The sequence below is a fragment of the Cavia porcellus genome, unplaced genomic scaffold (assembly GCF_034190915.1).
Source record: "Cavia porcellus strain 051 isolate PalLab524CR breed Dunkin Hartley unplaced genomic scaffold, mCavPor4.1 scaffold_13, whole genome shotgun sequence".
Classification (NCBI taxonomy): Eukaryota; Metazoa; Chordata; class Mammalia; order Rodentia; family Caviidae; genus Cavia; species Cavia porcellus.
In genome coordinates, this window is record NW_026947496.1 from 9098343 (window position 1) to 9114224 (window position 15882).

A 15882-nucleotide genomic window follows, 5' to 3' on the forward strand; every position below is an offset into this window, starting at 1 on the left:
GCTTCAAATCTTAGCAGACTACAATTGGACATGAAGTCCTTCAACCTGATAAAGACCATCTATAAAAAACCTACAGCAAAACCATAGGTACTAATGAAAAGCCACTTGCAAAGGGGTAGATTCTATGGACTGCAAGAAAGCCAGAAACAGAAGAAAGGTATCTAAATAGAAATGAAGACACAATTATCTTTATTAACCGGAAATATGATAATTCATTGAAGACAAGGTAGTCTACAAAAAAGGCTACTAATGAGTAAACTTAATGAATTTACAAAGCTAAAACACAAAAATTAATTATATTTCTAATCTAAATTCACAGGGCAATGTAAAGAACCAAAGCCTGCTGAAAGCATTTTGAAAATAAGGAGTCATGCTGTCTTACGCCTTGTTCTTAAGTGACAGTAGTCAAGAGTGTGTTATTGGCAAGCATGAGGTCGTGAGTGTAATCTCTGGTACCATAAAAAAACAGAACATATATATATATATATATATATATATATATATACCCTTATTGGCACTAAGCAAGCAGAATTAAAAAGTAAAATAAAATGAATATTGATATATATATTTATATTTGTTATTATTATTATTAGTTGTTGTTGTTGTTGTTGTTGTTTCTTGGTACCTCAGATTGAACTCATGACCTTGTGCTTGCCAGGCAGGCGTTTACGTTGCTGAGCTAAATCCCCAGCAAAATTGGAGATATTTAAAAGACAGTTCACCAGGGTATCAGCTTACACACAAGCACACTATGTGTTGGACACCATTAGTGCTTACACAGTGAAGCTCACCGTCTCAAGGACACTGTCATGAAACTGTGAAAATACATTTTAAAAATAGAAGAGAAATGATACTCGCTTTACAGCTCTAGTGATTCATTTTTTTTTCTTGCTTTCCTTTTTGTCTTTAAAACAAATCCCACTTTGCAAAATGGATTCCTTAAAATGAATGTGGTCTAAAAGAGAATAGTTTTCCTTGCTAATTTTTAAGCTAAAGGTGTGCTGTGACAAACGACTCACGTAACCGGGGCATGGGGACGCAAGAGAAGAACCAGGAGCAGAACTGTTCAGCCCAAGTCTAAAATACCAAGCGGGGCAGAAATGGTGGTGTAAGTTAACGACCCTCAGCCCAACACCTTAGAGAGCGATTTGGAAGAAGCCTCCAAGTACACTTATCTACAGTCTCCAAATTTCTGCCATAACACATATTCTCTTCCAATAAAAAATGTGGCATAAGGAGGACCTTCCTTAAGCAAAGGCTGAGCTTCAGCCATCTCTCAGTGTCTCTGATCTCCATAGAGGCCCTGGTCCCCGGGAGGGGTTGAGTGGTTCCTTTTGCAATTTGTATGTGCATCACAGGGTGTCTGTTTAGCATCAGATTCAGAGAGGTACCCCTGGCCCCTCTGGAAACTCAGGGCCACAGGCCCACCCTGGAACTGGGGCTGATGGAAGAAGGCGATGGCCAACCTGTTTCCATGAGGGACCCTGTGTCATGTGGGATGTGCAGGGTTCTGTGACCTGTCACGAGGCCTGGGTGGCTGTGGGTGAGCCTTTCAGGCTCTCTGGCTCACCGAGCTGGGCTGGAATCTCCCGGGTAATCTGGTGGCAAAGGGCCGCAGCCTGGAGACATCTCCAGGACACAGGATGCATAAGGTGTGCTGTCCAGGACTCACCGAAAAGCTCCTGAACACATCCGCAAGTGAGGCCCAGCCTGGGGGGCTGTGGAGGCTGTCACAGGGCGTGCTGGCCAGGACACAGCAGCCTTCCAGCCTCCAGCATGGCTGATGGAGCTTAGGTGCTCCCTGGGGCTGCAGAGCTCCCTAGAGCTGACACTTCATTTCCCCAAACTCCTGCATCAGTTGCATCCTAGCTTTCTGTCTGTATTTTGAGCTGAAGTCTTGCTATATAGCTGAGGCTGGCTTCAAGCTCAACCTTCTCCTTCCTCACCCTCCAGAGAGCTGGGTTTATAGGTCTGCACCGCAAAGCCGGCTGACCCTACAAACTCTAAAGGAAGGCGAGGTAGTCAGAGGGACAGGGGTCATGAAGGGCGGCCGGCCACGCCTCTTACAAGCAAGCAGCCCATCCAGGACGAGGTGCTGCTGGCCTGCTCATCTGGTGGCACTCAGTGATGCAAGGCAGGGCTGGGCCACACCAGATCTTGTCCTGTCCCGCAGTCCCCGCCCTCCGCATGTGGGTCCCTGCCAGACTGGACATCAGCCTCCCCACTGCCTCTGCAAAGCACTTGTGTGTAACCTTAGAAATGGCCATTCCTAGCCGGATTCCAGAGCAAGCAGCCCCCAAAGCTCCCAGCCTTCTTCAAGGCAAAGAAAGAGCTCCTCTTGCCTTAGCCCAGCAAGGAAAATCCCAAGCGCACTTAGTCAAATTCGCTGAAATTCTCCAGGCTGAAAACTTCTCACAGGTATGTATTTTTCCTGCCTGGAAAAGAGAGTCACATCTAAAAATGCAGAAGCCAATTCCACCCCACTTCTCCGCACAGGCCCCTCCTCCCACCAGGCTCGCAGGCCACCACACAGCCAGGCCCACTGCCATCTAAGGCTACCTGGAGCTATCCCCAAGTTCTACCTGCCCCTTTCTGTCTTGTGGGCACCAAGTGAAACAGCTGGGAAACTGATACAAACAAGAGGTTTTAAGACTCTGTCCCAGGCTGATTTCAGATTTGATTGCAGGAATTTTCGTAACCAATTGTTTATAACAGGATTTGCCTGATGCATATTCCTGTGAGCCAGGGAGAAGTTTGGCAAAAGACAGGCAAAGCCAGGGCCCAGCATTCTGCCTGCAGAGGAGAGGAGACAGCAGTCCCCACATGGAAGGCAGTGTGTTTCTTCGAGGAAGGAGCAAGCCAAATGGGGCTTTCAGAGGGCTCCCGGCTTTCAGCACCCCTGTCTGTCCTCATCCATCAGGCTCCTGGGCTGCCCTGGGGCCAGTTCCCAGTCCTCTGCGAGCCATCACGTACTGATATTAGTCACAAGGAGGAAGGGAAGGAGGGACCACAGCGTTCCATCTTCCCCTTCTCTAACCACGGAGGCTCTCACACGTGCGTGCTACAGAGCAGCTCCGGGTTACCTGTGTCGCTGGCCTCTGCCCATCCTTTTAAGTAGCCAGGGTAAATCTGTCACCTGGCTGTACAGGGAGGTGTGCAGAGCTGGACCTGCCAGCAGCCAGTATGACATTCGAAATCTCAGGAGCTGAGTCACCGTGCTGGAAGCCCATACCCCATGGGAACCCTCATCAGGGTCCATCTGGCTGCACCCAGAGAGCAGGTTGGCCAGGAGTTGTGTTTTGGGATTTTGTTTCTCCCTGTCTTAAGAAACTTCATAGAGAAGCACACCCATGGATCTCAGCTTTTGGTTTGCTGTTGCCTTATCTTTTACTGACAGAGAGAGAGAGAGAGAGAGAGAGAGAGAGAGAGAGAGAGAGACAGAGAGAGACAGAGAGAGACAGAGAGAGACAGAGAGAGACAGAGAGAGACAGAGAGAGTCTATGTAGTTCAGGCTGCCCTTGAAAACAAGCCCAGGTTGGCAAGGAATTTGTGCTGAACCTCCTGCCTCATCCTCCCAAGTGCTGGGATTATTACAGGCCTGTACCACCTCACCCAGCTAGAGCTTAAATTCCTTCCCCAAGTTAAAAGGAACATGAAGTGATGTTCTTAGAACTACAGCTTCGATTAGAAATTACACTCCGAAGGCGATGAGCCCTCTTAGATAACTGGTCTCAGGCTTTGCTGCTCTTGCAGAGGAGAATGAGGCATGGTGCACGGGACAGTCCCTGGTAAGGCTCCCTTCAGGCGCTGTGTGTATATTTATTTAGGTGAGGGTCTCACTGCACTGCTCTGGTGTCCACACTAATGCAGGACAAGATGGTACAGAGTGCATCAGGCCACGAAAGTGCAGGAGGTCCAGCTCCTGGGAAGTCTGAGACAGGAGGACGGCTTGAGCTCACAGGCTGAAGACCAGCCTGGGAAAATCATGAGACTCTCACTCAAAAAATTATAATAATATTGCGGGTGTCGGTGCTCCAAGTTCTAGCAGCAACTTCCCTTTAATCCAAATAATATGACCAGTAACTGAGACAGATTTGTTTAAAGATAGATTAAATGAAAATAAAAACTGTAGTTATAAAAAAGTCCCCTTTCCCCCAATAAAGATATGTAAGAGGCATAAATCCAAACAGAAACAGAGAATTCAGAGATTTTGAAGTAAATTATCATTCCCATTCAGAAATCTTCCCTACCCCTCTATTTTTAAGAAGGTCACAGTGTATATAAAAAATGCTTCCCTGTGGGTTGATTTCAAGGAACTCCCAGATGGAATATAAGCAAGTCCTCAGAGAGGACACATTTTGGGGGGATTTCTCAGCATTGCTAAGTGGAATCAGATGCTAACACTAGTCCAAACCACTTTTCAAAGATTATTCCATCAGGTCAAAAAGTTCAAGAGCAATAACGGAGCTGTGTCACTGCCTTGACAGCTTTTGAAAACTCCTCACAGGCATCCAGGAACAGTCACCACAGCTCCACAGTCCTGGAGGGCAAATCCAGCCGCGCAAGTCTGTTCCCGATATCGCTGACTCTCTTTCCTGTGACATTGCCATGTGTGCTTCTGGACTGTTCTGAATCTTTGGCAAAAGACAGCTTGCCGAGCTCTGCCTGACAAGATTCCTTAATGACTTCAAAGAGAAAAGTATTGAATTTGGTCACTTTCTCCAAAGGATTCCACACCTCTGACAATGTGCTCCTCCTCCTAATATGTATTTCCTATAAATGACTAGATACAGGTCATGCAGCGTGCTAGGATTCATTTATTCAGTTGATAAAAAAATAACTGAACATTTACACAGTGCTTGGTGCCATGGTAAGATTTGTCACTGTCATCATCCAGCGTGGGTCCTTGTGTCAGTGACGATGGAAATGAAAACAGAGACAAATTTCCAGACTAAAAGTTTCATTGAAAGTTGATTATAGGAATGGAAGAAAGCTGGGAGTCCCATAGGCAGCTCCGGGAAAGAGACAGAGAGGTCGGCTACGTTGCAATACTGCGGGCTCTGTGTTCCAATCTAGGTAGAAATGTTCTTATGGAAATAAACTGTGATGAAGACAGCATGGAGCTCAGGGTCCTTTCTGGGTCGGATCTGTGGCATCTGTGTTTTCACGGTCCCATCCAGGTTTTCCATGCAGTGCACCTTTCCTTCAAGGACCGCAGAGCTTTCTGGCTTCATTAATAGATTGCTACGGTTTACCCTTCTGGTCACTGGAAGCCACTGCCTGCCTGTCCTCTTTCAGGCTAGGACTTCCAGTGCTGCCCACCCCTCTGCCTGCTGCCCCAGGCTCAGCATCCAGTTGATGCCCCAGAGCACTCCAAGGTGGCCACAGGCTGAGGCCCAGCTGGGGTAGGATGAGTCCCAATGAGCTGAGCTCCCCTCCTGCAGGCTGGGGACAGAGGGAGAGCAGTGGGCACAGGTTCAGGAGGAGGACACACTGGAGTTGGCCCAGGACTGGGGGATTCAGCAGGACAGATCAAAAGAGAGAAAGACACAATTCAGAAGCACCCGTGGATTAGAAATTACACTTATAGAAGTGTAGAGTGGGTACATTCTAACACAAAAACACACTCTACTCTTCTGCAGCTGATTTTTCTTTTCACCAGAGTGCAAACCCTCCAGGAGGCTCACTCCTCTTAAGCCCGCCTATGGTTCTGAGGAAGCTCTGCCGGGCCCATGTGCTGACTTCAGAGGAAGCTGTGGGCATCTCGGTAGGGAGATGTGTTCCTCTATGCTGCTCTCACACACCTGGGAGCAGAAAACCAATGCCATTACCCTCTGGGTTCCCGAAAAACCCACCTCCACACAGACCTCTGTGCGGAGACCTCAGCGGGGTCCCGGTGGGAAAGGACGTGGGGCTGGAGGTGCAGCTCGAGCCAGGCCTTCCCTTCATCACCCAGCACCGCGAGCAGCACCAGCGACAAAGTTCATAGGATTGTCCAGCCCGGGGTTTCTCAGCTGCAGCCTGGCTGATGCCAGAAGCTTTCGCCAACCCAGTCCAAACCCACACTCTTCCTCCTCCAAGGAGGAACAAACCTCCAACTGGGTTCCCAGAAGGACCCAGGAGACTGTGCACATACCCCATGTATTCCATGCAGAATGTGATTTGCATGCTCAGGTTATCTAGAACATTTCCACCAGGGCATTGAAGAAGCCCAGACCCTTGAAAAGTTAAAGGCCCTTTCCCTAAGGCCTAACACAATACCTCATTTGTGTGTGATTTTTGACCTGATGGAGAAATCAGATACTTTATTTCCTCTAAAAACCCCAGAAGACAGAAGTTCCCCTTATGTTTATTCCTCTTTCACTTGCACATCATCATAGGCTACAGAAAACCCAGTTTACAGAGAGTGTACACAAGAGCAGCAGCCTGGGATGATAAGCTCAGCACCACTGATGAGCTGGGGACACGGCTCAGGACAGGAGACACCTCATTTGTCAGGAGGAAATGGCAGAAGACAGAGAGCTGCCCCAAACAGAGCCAGTTAAATACCAGGTAACTAAAATTTAAAGTATGACACAAGGTAACTAAGTAAAGTATGACACAAGATAATTAAGTATGACTACCAGGTAACTAAAATTTAAAGTATGACACAAAATTTGAAATATGAAACATAATTCCAAAGGCAAAATCTCAGAGCTGTTGGCAAAGAACTCCATTGATGAGGAGAGCAAGCTGGTTCTCATTAATGCTGTGTACTTTAAAGGAAATTGGGATGAACAGTTTGACAAGTCCTACACGAGGAAAATGCCTTTTAAGATAAACCAGGTACAGAGCTTTAAACAGCATCTTTGATAAAGAAACTGAATAGTTGCCGGGGATTTAGCTCAGCGGCATAAGCACCTGCCTGGGAAGCCTGAGGTCGTGAGTTTGATCCCCAGTACAAAAAAAAAAAATATATATATATATATATATATATATATATATATATACTAAATTGACAAATTTAAATTTGCAAAGGAATAAGTAGTCCTTTGTAGCAGTATACTTATGGTTGGATTTTGAATCCCTCAAAAAAGTATAGGAGTAAGAATATTTTATGGGGGTGATTTTTTTTTTGCATCATATTACTGTTCTTTCTGTCGTGGTGATTTCTCCAACATCTAGTGCTGCAAGCTCTGTGGGAACTGAAGACTTTCTTGTAAGCCCAGGTTGCATAGGTAGAAGCAATTCAAACCAGGTGGTAAGGTATTGTGACATATGTTTAGGATGCTGGGTAGGGTACAAGGAAAAAAGTCATGAAAACATTTGCTTTTATGAACTAATGTGCAAATTAAGTAGTCATATGAATCACTGATCTTTAATTTAACAATTGTTAATTTGCTCCTTTCCATTTTCTAAAATGAAAACCAAGTGGCAAGGACCCTGTTCTTGACACTTTTAATTTCGCGTAAAGCAGAAGTTAACGTAGTTTACTGAATGCTCTCATCACAAAGAAGTAAAAAAGGCAAAATTAGGAAGTTTATACATGCTAAGGTACCACTCCATTTTAAATAAACATGCAATTTATGGAAAGATTCATTTATTTTTTGTGAGAAATTTAGGGGCATCTCACAGCCGAGCAATAGCATGTGGAAAACTCATAGCAGCCCATTCTATTTTGCTGGCCACAACACCTCCCAAGGGCCTCCTGCCTCTGTGCACAGTCCATCTCTTTACACTCTGTGGGAGGCGCCCAATGAGGTTTCCCAGGGGTGACCCAGGCACAGACACCATTCCCACTGTGGGCCTGGGCCACAGGGGCAGCTGCTTTGGACAGGTGTCATGTTCCTGGAGGAGCAGCTGATCATGAGCCCCTCTGCTCCCCCTCAAAGGAAACAGTGGGCAGCGCAGATGATGTTCCAGGAAGGCAAGTTTCCCTGGGCCCACATGAGTGAGGTGCGGGCCCAGGTGCTGGAGCTGCCCTACAAGGGCCAGGAGCTCAGCATGCTCATGCTCCCGGACGAAGGCATGGACCTCAGCATGGTGAGACAAGGGTCAGGGCATGTATGTCTGCTGTCCTGCCCAAAGCCTCTGGTGACATCACTGTGTCCTTTCCACCAGAGCTACACAGGCCCACAGTCCTGCCCTGGCCATCCCTCTGTCCTCTCCCCGCCTGGGATGCTTTTCTCCCAAAGTCACTCAGAGTCCTGCCGTGTGTGTCCAGCGCTGAGCACCCCTGGGAAGAGCAGCAGCCTGGGATGATAAGCTCAGCACGACTGATGAGCTGCGGACACAGCTCAGTATAGGAGGACAACTCATTTGTCAGGAGGAAATGGCAGAAGACAGAGAGCTGCCCCAGAGCCAGGGACCTAGAGAGCTTGATGCCCATGGGCCTTTCTCCCAGGCTCCCCTGGGTGTTTTGGGGACCCTTAACCCCTGGACCTTGTCAAAATTTGCTTGGCTCCCTGGGCTGCCCTGGGATTAGATGGGCACCACTGCCTATGTGGACATTCTTCTTCCTGGGCTTCCTGTGACTTCTTTCTGCCCTTTGTCCCTTCAGGGCCTTGTCTCGGGGAACAGCAGGTGATTGGTTGGGAGGGGGTTCCACAAGTCAGTTTAGTGTCAGTGGGCCTTGTGTGGGTCAGCAGTGGTACCACAGCGACCCTGCAGTGAGGCAAACATATGAGCACCTGCACAGGTGTGGGTGCCAATGTGAGCCCTGGGGGGAGCTGTCCTTGTACTGGTCCCCACCACTCCTGCACCCTGCATGGTGGCAGGGACACCATCCCAGCTCAGTTTGCCCAGTCTCTGGGCTCTGCCATCTGCCTTCCCTCTGATGTAAGTCCCCCTGCTGCTCATGCTTTCGGTGTCTTTCTCTGTCCAGTTTCTCTTTTTCTCTCATTCCCTGTCCTTGTGGTTCTTTGCAGGGACTCCTTCCTGCAGGCACCTGAACCTGTCCAGCCAGGCTTAGCTAGAAGCCTCATGAGGCCCCCACGCTGCACATTCCCTGAAGACAGATCCAGTCCCCTGCAGCCTCAGGTCTCTGCCCTGGGTGGGTCAGGGCCACAGCCCTGTGTCACTTGTTTACTATCACCGGTTTGTCCCCTTCAAAACTAAGCCTTGGGCACAAAACCAAAGACTCATAAAGCCCTAATCCTCCCCCCCATTACCTGAGTTTCAGCCCCTGGCACAGATGTGGTTTGGGGTGGTGGGGATCAGGCACCTCTTTCACCTCAGGAAGCTAGACCTGATGGCATCTCAGAAGCAAACCCATGCAGGACAAGCCTGGGACCACATAAGACTGTTGGTGGCTGCAGAGCTCAGTCCATGGCAGTCAGTACTACCTGCCTGCCAGAGGAGGGCAGGTGCCCGTGGAGGGACAGCTGTGGGTGCCACTGAGGTCTGAGTGCTAAAGTCTAATCCTGTGTTGCAGGTGGAAAAGAGCCTCACTTTTGAGAAACTGCAAACCTGGACCAGTTCAGAGCAGATGGAGAGGATCAAAGTGGAAGTTCTCCTGCCGAGGTTCAAGCTGCAGGAGGAATATGACATGGGCACCGTGCTGCAGGCCCTGGGGGTAGTGGATGGCTTTCAGCCAGGCAAGGCGGACCTATCTGGGATGGTGGTGGACAGTGTGCTGTCTCTGTCCAAGTTCGTGCACAGGAGTGTGGTGGAGGTCAAGGAGGAGCCACGGAGGCCACTGCAGCGACAGCAGTAATGGTGATTCCCGGGTGCTGTCTGAAATCTCTGCCCGTGTTCTGTGCTGACCACCCCTTCCTGTTCTTCATCAGACACAATGCGACCCACAGCCTGCTGTTCTGTGGCACGTTCGCATCTCTGTAAGGGATACACCCATGTGCATGCAAGCAGTTCCCTCTGGGTCTCCATATCCCAGCCCAAACTCCTCGAAGCAGTAAAAAAAAAGTGTTGTCTGGGAGACAAATGGCACCTATCTGAAGCATGGGTCAGCATTGTCACATAGCACACAAGCTGGGCTCTCCAAGCACTGATCACACACTTGTGCCACTCCACCAAGATCTTGGGACTGCAGACCTTGGTGCTGAAGGTGGGGTGCAGAGCACCCCAGAGAGGAGCCCTGGGTTATCTCTGTGATAGGCTCAGGTGCAGAGGGCTGATGAATTCAAATTTAATTGCTATTGGTGGGAGTGAAGCTGTGATGGGGGCTCACATCTGTGAGGAGGGCAGCTCTGTGGGAGGCGGGGCATCTCACCCTATTTTGGGGGCCAGCTGTGGCATATCAGGTGAAGTGGCAGGATCACCCAGGATGTCTCCAGGAAGCTCTGCTGATTCACAGCAGCAAACTGGGGTTGCTGGAGGCTGCAGATGTCAACAAGGCCAGGCTCCCTCACTTCCTGACCTCAGCTGCAACAGGGGTCTCCCTCCCACTCCTCAGGCCACAGCAGCAGGTCCACAGGCAGGAGCAGGACAGGACGCCAAGGCCAGCAGAGGAGCCACTGGAGAGAGCAAGAGTGCTCACCCAGGCAAAGTGTCCACTCTGGAGGGTGGGCAGTGGGGCAAAGGAAACCAAGGACACAGGATGCAAGGAGCTGAGATCGGGAGGCAGCCATGCCCCTGTTCTCTCAGGGAAAGGGCGGGGTCAGGGCTTCTGACTCTCCTAGCCTCTTGATTCAGCCCTTAGGACCCACAGTCTGGCTGGACCAGGTGGCCTCGGATTTGCACCTCTGGCTGTCTGAGGGGTGCAAGGAACCCCTCCACACACACACAGCCTCTGCTCAGTGTTCCTTGAACCCCTAGGCCTGTAACTAAAGCAGGCTTAAAAAGAACCCTTCTCAAAATATTGTTGAAAAATATATTTTTCTCCAAAAGTTTAAATGAATTGTCTCTGCAAAAAAAAACTTTAAAAAAACACTGATGATCCTTTAAGTATTAAAAATTTAGCACGTTAATTATTTGCTATAACTGAATTATGTAACCCATAGCAGTGAATTATCACATTAGAAAAACAGATCAAGTTCAAACAAGTAGTCTAATATTGAACCTCAAGCTTCTACCAAAAGTAGAGCAAGTTAGATGAAAAGCAAGATTAACCCGAGACCCATGTCTCCCACCGAGCACTAAACGGAACTGGAACAGGTCAGAGATACACTGTCAAAGAGAAGCACAGTGAGCTGGAAGACAGAATAGGTAAAAGAAGGCAAGAAAATGATAAAGATCACAGCAGAAATTCATCTATCTGAGACTAACAAAACCATGCAGAGAATCAGGGAATCAAAGAGTTGTTCTTTGGAAGGTTAAATAAAATAGACAAATGCCAGGCCAAACTGATAAAAATAAAAGGAAAGAAAGGACTCAAATTCATGCAATTAAGAATGAAAAAGATGCCGGAGATAGCTCAGCAGTGTAAGCGCCAGACTGCCAAGCACTAGGTGATGAGTTTGATCCTTGGTACCAAAAAACAAAAAAGAAAGAAAGAAAGAAAAAGGTGAAATCACAGTGGGCCCTGCAGAAATCCAGATCATAATACTGACTTTGAGAACCTGTACTCCATTAAGATGGAAAATCCAGAAGAATGTACAGATTCCTATATATGAATAATTTACCAAAGCTGGTTTAAGAAGATATAAGACTTCTAAATAACTCGATATCAGTTAATGAAATTGAAGATGTAATTTTCAAAAGCTGCCAGCAAAGAAAAGCACAGGTCACGATGGATTTCCTGTTGAATTCTTTAAGAACGTTACAGAAGATCAAATGTGACCATTCCCCAAACTGATTAATGAAATTGGAAATGAACTATATTTCCAAATGCATTCCTGGAAGCAAACATTATCTTGGTTCCAAAGAGAATAATCCAAACAAAAATGAGAGCAACAGAACAATCTCCTTAATGAACATAGATGCAAAAATTCTCAATAAGATACTAGCTAAAAGAATAAAGGAAATCACCAAGATTAATAATGAGACCAAATAGGGATTCATGCCAGGAATGCAGGGATGGTTCAACATACACACATCAATAAATGTAGTACACTGCATTAACAGAATGAAGAACAAAAAACACAAGACAGTCTCAATAGATTCAGAAAAACATTTCACAAAATTCAACATCCATTCACGATTAAAAAATGCTCCAAAAAATCGTAATGCAAGGTCTTTATCCCAATCTGATAAAAGGTATCTATGAGAAACCAACAGCCACGATGTTATAGTCAAAACTGAAAGCTTTTACTCTAAAATCAGAAGCAAGGCAAGCATGCCAACTATCAACATTCCTATTTAACACAGTTCTGGAAAAATTAGCAGAGCAAATAGACCAGAGAGAGAAATCAAAGGATTAAGGGTAGGAAAGGAAGAAGTTAAATTAGTACTATTCCCAGATGGCATGAGACTTTACATGGAAGACCCCAACACTCCACCAAAAGACTCATAGTAATATCCAAATTCTGTAGTGCATCAGGATAGAAAGTCAACATTCAAAAATCAATAGCATTCATGTACACAAACACCAAACTCACTGAGAGAGAAATTAAGGAAACCACAAATTTCACAGCAGTGTCAAGAAATGAAACACTTAGGAATCAGCCTAATGAAGCAAGTAAAAGAGCTTTGTATTGAAAACTATGACAGACTGAATAAGCAATTGAAGAAGATATCAGAAAATGGAAAGATATTCCTTATTCTTGCATAGGCAGAATCAATATAGTGAGAATAGGTATATTTCGTAAACTGTTATCCAGATTTAATGCAATCACGATCTAAATATCATTAGCATATCTCACAGAACTAGACAAAAGAATCCTAAAATTCATTTAGAACTTGAAGAAACCTCAAATAGTAAAAGCAATTTTGGACAAACGAGGACATCCCAATCTCTGATTAGAGATTATACTATGAAGCTACCATGATAAAAACAGTAATTTACTGGCAAAAACACACATGAGGATCAATAGAACAGAAATTACTCCAAGCACACTCAGCATCCTTATCTTTGACAAGGCGGCCAAATATCTTAACTGGAGGAAAGACAGTCTCTTAGTAAATGGTGCTGGTAAAACTGGCTTTCCACTTGTCAAAGATTAAGACTAGACCCATGTCTCCCACTAAGCACTGAATCAAAACTGAAGCAGGTCAATGATATAAATGTCAAAGGGAAACACAATCTGCTGGAAGACAGAATAGGTAAATCTCTTGAAAACATAGAAGCAGGAAAAGACTTTATGAACAAAGCCCCAGCACACAGGGAATTTCCCAGAAAATCGACCAGCAGGGTGACATCATATTAAAAAGCTTCTGCTCAGCAAAAAACCACCAAGAGAGTGAGGAGAGAACCCACAGAATGAGAAAAATGTCTTGCTAGCTGTTCCTCAGAGAAAGGACCCTCTAGAATATGTAAAAACCTGAAAAAATCAGACTCTCAACTTTAAACACACCCAAAACTGGGCATCTGAAACGAATAGACACTGCTCAGATGGAGAAGCACAAACAGCAAGTAAATATACGAAAACAACGTTCACCGTCCCGGTCCTGAGAGACATGCAAAGGAAAACTACTGTGAGATCCCCTCTCCCTGCAGAAAGAGTGACTGTCATTAAGAAACCGACCAATAACAGAAGCTGGCAGGTTGGGGAGAAAAAGGAGCCCTTCTCAGTGTTTGCAGGATTGCAAATTGACACAGCGAATATGGAAATCAATATGGCGATTCAGCAGAACCTAAAGCTAGAGGTTCCACCTGAGCCAGCTGTTTCCCTTGTAGGTATCTTCTCAGGAGAGTTAAAGGCATCAGGCCACAGACCCACACACACCTTTGTAGCCGCACAGTTTGCAATAGTTAAATCTTCAAAACAGCCCAGACCCCCATCAATGGGCGAACCCATATGGGAAGGTAAATGTGGTTTTTACATACAGTACAGTGCTGCTTTGCCCGCAAGGAGGACAAATTTCAGACAGTTTTAGGCAAATAGACATAACTGGAGACCAGATTTTTAAGTGAAATAAACTCGACAGTCAGGTTTAAATATTGCATTGTTTCTCTTATGTAGAAAGTCAAAGGAAAAATAAGCAATAAGATGAGTGATAGATATAGAGAAGTTACATAAAATAGTTCAAGTGGAAAGGAGAAAAACGGAAGGTGGGGGCTGAAGGGAGGGGGAGGGAATAGGAACAAGAAAAGAACAGAAGGAAGAAAAACAGCCGCAGAATTAAATCTCGGCCATCATGAAGCTCACCATATTTTCTTTGCTTTGTTCCTGCTGTTTCTGTAGGGAAAATGTTTTTTTGGGAAATTTTTCTGACTTCTTGTTTGCAAACCTTGTTTTTGATGATTTTAAGCAACTAAAATCTTCCATACTGAAATGGTAAGTGCTTTCCGGTGAATCTTTAGGTGAAGTATTTCCAGCTGATTTTGCATAATATGCACCCAACGTTTAGATAATTCATTTAAAAGGGTTAGCATCACTGTAGGAGAGGCAGCTGATCTAACATGGCTCATCCCGATGAGGACGGCACCGGGAAGGAAGAGCTCGCCTGCCGGCCTTTCTCTCTCTTTTGCTCATCATCAAGTTCACCACAAATATTTTGTAGCAGCGATAATCTATAGAATGTTTGTATGATTTGACAGCTCCAGATGCTATTTTGCTTGGAAGGGTGGTGCACCTCCGTAAGTGGGACCCAAAACTGTGTGCAAGTCACAGACAAGGCCAAGGCCATTTCCGCTCGGGGGCCGAGCTGTCTCTGCAGTGATCTGCCCGGGCACACTGCGGCTATGTTTGTAACAGCATCCAACGCCAGCACATGCTAAGGTGCATCTGTGCCAGAGGGAACTGCTGGAAGCTGATCTTGATTCCTCCTGTGAAGTAGATGGACAGCTTAAGCTGCTTTAGTTTGAAGTATCTGATGGAGGCGACGTGAACCAAATGTAAAGTTTTCTCCTGCTTCTCCTTCAGGCAGCCCTTCTGCACCCTGCTTTTCTTTTTGAAAGCAAAATAAAATATTTACAATTACATTGAATCAGGTCAAAAGTCTGGATTATAAATAAATATTATAATATGTGTTACATATTAGATATACTTTTTGTGTGTTTATGTGGATCTGGGTTCAAACACACACACCCTCGCATGTTAGGCAAGTGCTCTACAACTGAGCTACACCCCTAACTCTCAAATTCATATAGAAACGTACTCTCTACAGCCCTAGTTCCTAGACTGACATTTTAAAAACAGAATTTCCTTAAAATACTACTTCAGAGCTGGACGTGTAGCTCAGTTGTGCAGAATGAGCTTAATATGTACCAGGTCCTAACTTCAGTCCCAAGACCAATGCCCAACTTCAACAAAACAAACACTACACAGGTTAGAAGATGTTGGTTTTTTATACTTAATATCTTGTGGTTTTACATAGTTAGGGGTTAACACGATGGTCTCAATGGTATGTTTTTTTTCCGTACTAAACATCTATTTTTGAGATGTAAAAATTCAATACATAAATTTTTGTGCTCACTGTTTGCCAGAAGCACGAATTGAAATATTTTAAAAAGTCTAACCCAACAATAAAAGAACACAGGTCTCACTATATGATGACTCAGCCCCTGGGGCAGAGAGACTCAGCTCTTGTCCCACAGAGCTGCTCAGCCTCTGTTCCCCTGGACACCGTTATTGCCCATCTAAGGCTACAGTTTTCTGTGTTTCCATTGACCCTGCCAAATGTTGGCTTCTCCTCCACAGTCCACACCACAAGCCTTATCTCAACCTAGTGCGGATCAGGTAATTCCCCCCGCAGGACCAGAGACCAGAGGACATCTCTGTGTCCATCCACTTGGGGGCCAAGCACACTTAGCTCCTTCTGTGCTGTCCTGGAAGCAGGAGGCCACTGGATGCTGCAGACGGGGAAAGAGTCACGGATTGCCTTTCATTTTACTGCACAACTTGA

The 15882-nt window shown here is 46.1% G+C and overlaps 1 pseudogene; it reads left to right on the forward strand.

Moving 5' to 3' along the window:
• The window catches only part of LOC100714942 (serpin B9-like), a 46871-nt pseudogene extending 36963 nt beyond the window's left edge, over positions 1-9908 (forward strand).
• Positions 9909-15882: the final 5974 nt, after the last annotated feature.